The sequence below is a fragment of the Anopheles cruzii genome, chromosome 3 (genome assembly GCF_943734635.1).
Source record: "Anopheles cruzii chromosome 3, idAnoCruzAS_RS32_06, whole genome shotgun sequence".
Lineage (NCBI taxonomy): Eukaryota > Metazoa > Arthropoda > Insecta > Diptera > Culicidae > Anopheles > Anopheles cruzii.
The window spans coordinates 81,489,853-81,497,482 of NC_069145.1; positions in this window are offsets into that span (position 1 = coordinate 81,489,853).

Genomic DNA, 7,630 nt, shown 5'->3' on the forward strand with positions numbered 1-7,630 from the left:
TTCGGAGTCATTTCCGCGGTCGGTTCCGGGTTTCGGTTTAATGACCAGGGTGCCCGAGTCCCTCGCTGGCCGGGGGAAACATTATCTCGAGGAAATTACCCTCGCCCATTAGTCGGAAGTGTATTCCCCGGGACGAGAGCCGAGACACGGCGTACCGAGCGAGTTTATTGAACGCACTTTTCATCCCGGGTTCGATTGGGAACCGGGGAACAGAACGGTTGATCCTCCCAGAACCTGAAACCTGCTCAATATATTAATTTGACAAAAAGTGCACGAACCGTACCGTATTTATTGATGTTTGCATATGTTGCCGGCGACGGCGACTCTATTGAACGGATGTTTGCTGAATGATAACCATTGCCACCCTGGACGGGATGGACATCCTTTTTTGTCGATTGCTTTCGATGGCCGAGGACATAATTGGAATTATTCCCCCAAACCAGTGCAGTCGACGCGATGTGTGTGTGTGTGCCATCCGGGAGGGAGACAATCGGAGGCCAAAGGTTAAGCGATTGGGCGACAATTTTTCGCCAGCATTAAGAATTAGACCCGAGATTGGTGCCGGGGATGGTTTAGCTTCCTCGGAGGGATCAATATGGAGAGCAACACGCAGGACGCAACACGTTCTATTGTTCGGGTCGCTTCGCGGGCGACTCATACTACTGTGGGCGAAACCTATCGAGATTTCTTTCATAACTCGAAAAATATGTCTTTATTCTTTTTAAATATATGCCATACCGTATCGAACGATCTGGGTCGAGCTTGTGGCCAAATCATCACGAAAGGATCCTGAAAACGCTGTGCAGAACTTATGATGGTATTCTTTTTGGTTCTTATAATAGTATTCTCATTGGTTCCCATAATTCTTTGGCCACCGTAGTAAATCGTATCATTTGTCAAATGTGTCCCTTTCTACATTGATTACAACAGTTCAGTTTTATCTTCAAATCAAAGCAAAACATCGCTAGTCTCGCCTGCCTCGTAACCCTCGTAACACGAGCAATAGAAGTGACCCGAAACGGCTGCAGGAACAGATTTTTCTCGAAATAATATCATCGTCCAGTGGTCAGCGCCATTGCGACCACGGTCCTCTCGCTGGTGTGCTCGCTGGTGTGGAACGAATGGATCCCCGTGGATCGGTATTGGTGTCCGCGCAAGGCGCCCCAAATGAGTGCGAAATGAACGATCGATAAAAAGCATAACGAAAGACGAAGCGCCAAGATGTTGTACTAAAAATAAAATGCTGCCATCTTCCCACGACCCACAACAAGTGCTCCTCGGTGGCCAGAATGCGAGACAGAGAGCGAGCACGTTTGTCTCCGCGATAAGTGTGTGTAGTGGTAGTGGACAGCCGGAAAAAGGATACGCGGATCTTCACCACCAACAAAAGATAAGGCCGATAGACCGAGCGCCACTCAGCGGACATCGCGCTCTCGTCGAGTCTTCTTTTGGTTTTCGCTTTCCTTTTTTTTGCTTCCTCCTCCTATATGTATCCGGATCCCTTCAAGATCCGGACTTCCGCTTTCGTTATGAGGTGAATTCTGTACGTGTGAGTGCGCAGCGTCCCGTCCGAGTATATAGTCCGTGAGTGTCCGAGGCGCTTAAGTAATAAGCCGCGCTAGTTTTGTGGCTCGATTTCCCATCCGGGGGCGCATAAATCGGAAACCGAGCACCGGGCAGGGGTCGCGCTGGACACACGGAACACGGTACATAACCTACCCTGGGAACCCCCGGGAAGGAAAAGCGCCGAGTCTTTTCTTTTGCTCGCCCGGGCGCTGGAGGCCAAAAAGAAACGGCACCAGGTTTGTTTGGCGAGCGAGAAACCGATCCGGGTGTGACCGAGCGAGACGACCGTCGAGAGAGAGATAGCGATAGAGATACACGCATGCGGTCAAAATATTTCATAAATTTTGTTCCATATCTTCCGGCGCCCGGGCGCCAGGACATCATTGGCCCGCTCAGTGCCCGGGACGGAGTTTTCGCGCATCGCGCGCGTTTCCCTCCCAAACGACGACGACGACGACGAAGAAGCAGAAGGGTCGGGTTTGCGACATAAGACGGCGCGATGGGTGCGATAATAAAAATTCATCTTTGTCTTTCCCGCTCTGGCACTCGGCGCAACCCTCCGGAAAAAAGGGGAAAAGCGATGGGTTGCCGGTCGCCACCCAAAAAGGAAGACACGCTTCCGGCAGCCGGCTCCGGGGCCTGCGGTCGGACAGTCTTTCCGATGACGTTTGCCGTTTTCTTGTCTGCTCTCTTCTGCGGAGCTTCTTTTCCCGAAGCGTCCAATCGAAGGACGATCGCGGCCATCTTTGAAGCGTTGCGTTTTGCGCAATATGCCGTTTTCCGGAAGTTACGCACGACGAACCCGAAGCGGGCTGATACCGAGAAGGGGGCCCACATAAAATATTAACCAACGGCTTGGCGGGGGGTCGACTGCACAGTTGTGCTGTGTACCACCACCCGACCATCCCACCCGCACCCGCACCCGCGGCTATGTTGGGAATCCGCCCCCCCCAAAAACGGTCGCAGGCAAACGAGGCGCAAAAATGGTTGCAAAATAGAACTTACGACAATCTCTTAACTGCCCCCGGCAACCGAAGGATGCACGGAGAAAAACAGCAACGAGAAAACCAATCTACCAAACGAAGCATGGCCTGCGAATCCCGACTGCCCGAATCATAAACATTCCCCAAAAACGGCACCACTCTAACAAGAGTCCTTCGGTCACCCCGGACCGTGTTGGGTCCGGCCGTGCAGGCGAAGCGAATAAAAATTAGAATCTATACGAGCGAGCGAGAAAGGGAACGATGGTCACCGTCGATGGGACAGAGGCAAAGTGTCGAGACTAACGAGAGGGCCGACAAATGCCCGGTGCCACCTTCACCCGACCGGCTTCCCCTGGTCGGGTCGGTCGGCCACGGAGATGTTGATGAGTTTTGCGCTGGACACATCCAAAATTACGACCAGAAATAACAATCGGACCTTCATCGCTCGTACGCACGCACACAGACACACACGAAGGACCCTTCGCCATTCCCCGGCCCGGTCCCATCTCCGTCGGTTGGAACCGACGATGATACTTAGGAACTTCGGCCGAACACCCGGAAGGGAAAATGAGAAAAATGTGAGTAATGTATTTTCATATATTTTCTCACCCTCTACCGGGGTGGCGCTCGTTCATATATAACCACAGGGCGCCCCCCGAAAACTCCGGGCACCCCAAGTTCCGGGGACGTTGGAGTCACCACACACACACACACACAAACAGGAAGGTCCCATGGCCCCAGTCCTCGTAAAGCTCATTATCTCGAACGGTTTTCCCCATTCTTCGCCTCACAAGGAAGGACGCGACCGTTCGTTTCACCATTGTTTTGCCAGGGCTTGTGGTCATTAGAGTTTATTTGATTATTGTTTTCCGTATACCTTATATTGAAGGACATCCTTTTACAGCTCTTTCCTTCATAACTAGGCACCTAGTATATAGGCGACAAATGATATTTCTCTCTCATTTTTGTACTCTTTACTCTATTTTTTCATACTACTTTTGCTTTCATACCTTTCATATTTTACTAGCAGGCCCGGCGAACTCTGTTTCGCCCCAGAGGCAATGGGCCCCCGGTGATAGGAGCAGTCGGTAACGCTCGTCCCTGTATCGCAGCTGGCCATGGGTTCGATTCCCGATTCCGGCGTTCCAGGGGGGTTGGCGCGGGACTAACAACCCGGCCCGTAAAAACGAACGTTTAGAAAGAGTATCAGAGATTAACATTGTCGCTGGTTGGTGCAGGCTAAAACCGTTCAGCGGTCGTTGTCCAATAAGAAGAGAAGCACTTCATTTCGTCAGCTGATCTTGGAATTACTGGCAGTGTTTGGCGGAAATTTCAGGACAGTAAAATCATTGCCCCTCCAAAACATCTCGCAACATGCGCCAAACATCTCGATTATATACGTCATTCAGTTCACGATTTGGCGCTGGCATTCCTAATTGTTAGCTGGTATCTCCTTATTCACCTGAAGATCAGGATTGCACGAATCTTCACATTTTTTCCCAAACAAAACACGGTACGGTACAATTTCACTATTTTTAAGTAAATACTTACTGGGGAATGCTTCCCTACGATTAAAATTATTTCCCGAAAAAGCAAGTGTTTAAAATGAAGTATTCAATATTATTCCCACGCACGATAATTTTTTTACGACGCGAATGATGAAATGAGATGTGAATAGTCGAACTGCTCGCGAGAGCGGGGCGGAAGCTTGAAAGAGAAGTAAACAATTGTTTGCTGCGCTCTCTCACTGGCTGACAATTTGCCAAACTATTCGAAGTTCGTGAGAGAGAGTGTAAGCATACGCAAGAGAGAGACAATTGCTTGCTGTTTCGCTCTCTGTCTATCGTTTGTCGATGCCGCCTCAGCGGGAGAGATCGCGTCGACCTTATTTGGATGGGGAAAGGGGAGGGGGGGGGGGGGAGAAAAACACATTGTGCGTATTGTGGCTTCATTGTGACGCGATCGGATTATAAAAAGTATCCTATTTTACCCCCTTGGATCTAAGCTACCTCCACACCAATTTTCAGCCAAATCGGTTCAGCCGTTCTTGAGTTATAAAGAGAACAATAACGCGGTACTCTTTTATATATATAGATATTTGCTATCTAAAATTGGCAATTATCCATATTAAAGTAAATGAACGACGTTCGTCTAAAATCGTGCAGAACCTTCAAACTATTAATGATTCGCAGAGCTGCTGCTTGAAGCTATTTCGGTCAAATGAAATGGCATTTTTACGTCAGCATGTTAAAACGGACGAAAACTGTAATCCAACGTTACATTCCCGAGTCTAAATAACCCAAAATTCAGAGAATATCATCGAAGTGACACAGGACGCAAAGATCGTTCGAGAAGGCCATGATTTCTATGTTTTAAGATGCACACATTACTGGAATATTTAAAGACAGTGTTTTTTATTTGAACTTATCGACCCATGTATTAGAATGCAAGATTCTTCATTGTTTCAATGTTATTAGACCAGCTATAACATCGCAAATGTTAGAGCAGTGCCTGAGTGCTATCATTCAACTAGTGAGGCTTATCCTTTAGCGTTGCTATGATAATAACAGCACCTTCATAATACCAAAAATCCATACAGCTCTCAGGAGATGAAAATAAAAAATTATCCACACTCAACAGGCAAACGAATGCTATGCTAATGAAATCCTCTAAATTAGTTATTTTCAACTCGGCTGTGTAATTGATATTCCGGAGGCTCATCGTTTAAATCATCGGCACTATCAAAGCACTAAACTGTGCCTGTGCCACTATGTTCCATTTCCACCGGCCCGAGAGCGTGTCCAATGCGGAAACGGCCATTTGATGCTTCGTCACAGATCCTTGCCGACGCCGGGACTCTCGGGTGAAAAATCATTTAAATTTTTCATTAAAATCCAAAACTCTACCGAATCGAACCTGCCGCTCGGGTGGCTCAAGTGCGAAACGGGGCGCCCCGGGCACCACACATACCAGGACGGTGGGCGTTGGCGTAACGAATAAATTACATAATAAACGATGATTCGACATGACTTTCATCTTTCGGCAAAACCTACCGTAGCTTGCGGGACAGGCCAGGGCCGGCACACCCGTGGAATGCTGGCCAGTAATTATTCTTCCTCTCCTTCGGTGCCCCCGGAACGAAGGGACACCGTACCAGCAGCGGCGCGTTTTTAGCGGGGTTTCCGGAGGTGGTGAAAATGGAAATTTACAATCCAATTTTGCATTTTCCCATACCCGTGCCCGTTGCCAGGTAGATCCGGCCAATCCGGTGGACCGGTGGAAGCCGGTTTTTCATGACCCGGGAAAGATTATGTACGGAGGCTTCAGCATGATGACTCTCGGGCACCGTGGGCTTAATTAAGCGTACCGTGTTTTTACGCAAACCCCACCCGGGCCGATGTCGCGCCTTCTTCACCACGTGTGCGACCCCCGAGGTTGTGATCATCTTTCGTGTTGCGCAAATTAGATTTGGAATGAAAAATGGCCCCAATCCGGACATATTTCATCTTCCCGCCCCGAATCGGGATGGCCTTTGTAATCGGAGTGAAATTAGTAATGTTGTTGTTCGGGCGGAAGTTGATATAAAACTGACATAATGTTGAGAGCGCATCGAACATTCATCATCCTGACGACGAACGTTGATTAACGAGACAAAGCAGAATTAGGGCCACCATTTGCCCAGCACCATTTGCCCAGCAAAGGTCCCTGGCAAGCTCCGTAAATTATCGTCTCAAACCTCATAGATCTAAATATAGAGCAAACCATAAATAGTTCAACGCGCGCGCCGGCAAGGAGGGCTAGAAAGGATCACCGAGAAAGGTTTTCGGATGGGGCACGACCGTGCAAAGCACACAACAACGCAGATAGAAGTCAGTGTCATGTTTCCTCATTTTCATCCACGTGGTTGGTTTATTAATAAAAATTAAAAAAAACAGAGGGTCCTTAAGGAATAGAGCATAAATACCTAAGTATACATCCGAGTCGCTAATAACGTAAATTATCACAAAAATGTTGATTCGATTCGATTGCGTTTCCGGCGGTCAGCGTGCGGTTGGCCTTTGGGCTAGCCTTTCCAGAGTGAAGCGTGCGTGTGTGTGTGTGTGCACCCCCCCGACGGAAAACGTATCCAACGTTCGCCCCCTTTTCAGACCTCAGTTTCCCAGAGGTTCCATTCCGGGTACTGTTTCTCTTCATTTGATGAACGAACGAACGCGCGGAGGGTCAAACTAAATCGAACGGATTAAACGGATGGCTCGCGAAGCCAAATAAGAGTCCCAAATTTCCTGTACGGCCGCCCTTTATGGAGATGCAACGGTTTCGGCAAGCTCCGTTCATTCGTTTTCTCCCTTTTCGATCGTCTCATTAAAAACTTTCGCCAAAACAGTGTGAGTGAAGTCCGAGGCGTGTGCTGTTTCATTTCATGATTAACACAGTTTTCCGCTCGGCGCTCTACGACGGCGACGGGTCGCAGGACATCGGGACAGAACCTTCCGAGGCTCCCCGCCCTTATCCGGTTCCTTATCGCCTACAGTCTGCCTGTTTGATTTGATTTGATAAAACATTGTTACACCATCTCATAACACACCGGGGACCCGGACCCGGACCGAGGATTGATTTTCAAGGTTTGTTGCGTGTTGTGTTTTGTCTACTTCGCTGTGCCCTGCGCTTCCCGCATTCCTAGTCCCGATACCTAGCTGATACTCCTGTTTATGCTGTGTTCCCCAGCTACGCACAAACACACACACACACACCTAAAACTTAATGCTACATATAAGTGGTTTTCTGTTTTTTTTTGTAGTCTTTGATAATATATGTATGATCTGTCGCTCGAACATTGCATCCTTTGTCGCTCTTTTTCTTCCTCTCTCTCTCTCTTTGTCTCTTTTCGTTCCAGGTTCGCACCTAACAACTCTAACGTTACTTTGATTTGCATTCGTCACTTCGCGATCTCGGCGCTTGTGTTGCACTTTTCCTGCGCCGTTTCCCTCGCCCGTTCACAGCTATCCGAATGCTATCCGGGGACATTGTACATTTACATACACTTACACACTTACACAAACACACACACCGACACGCACATA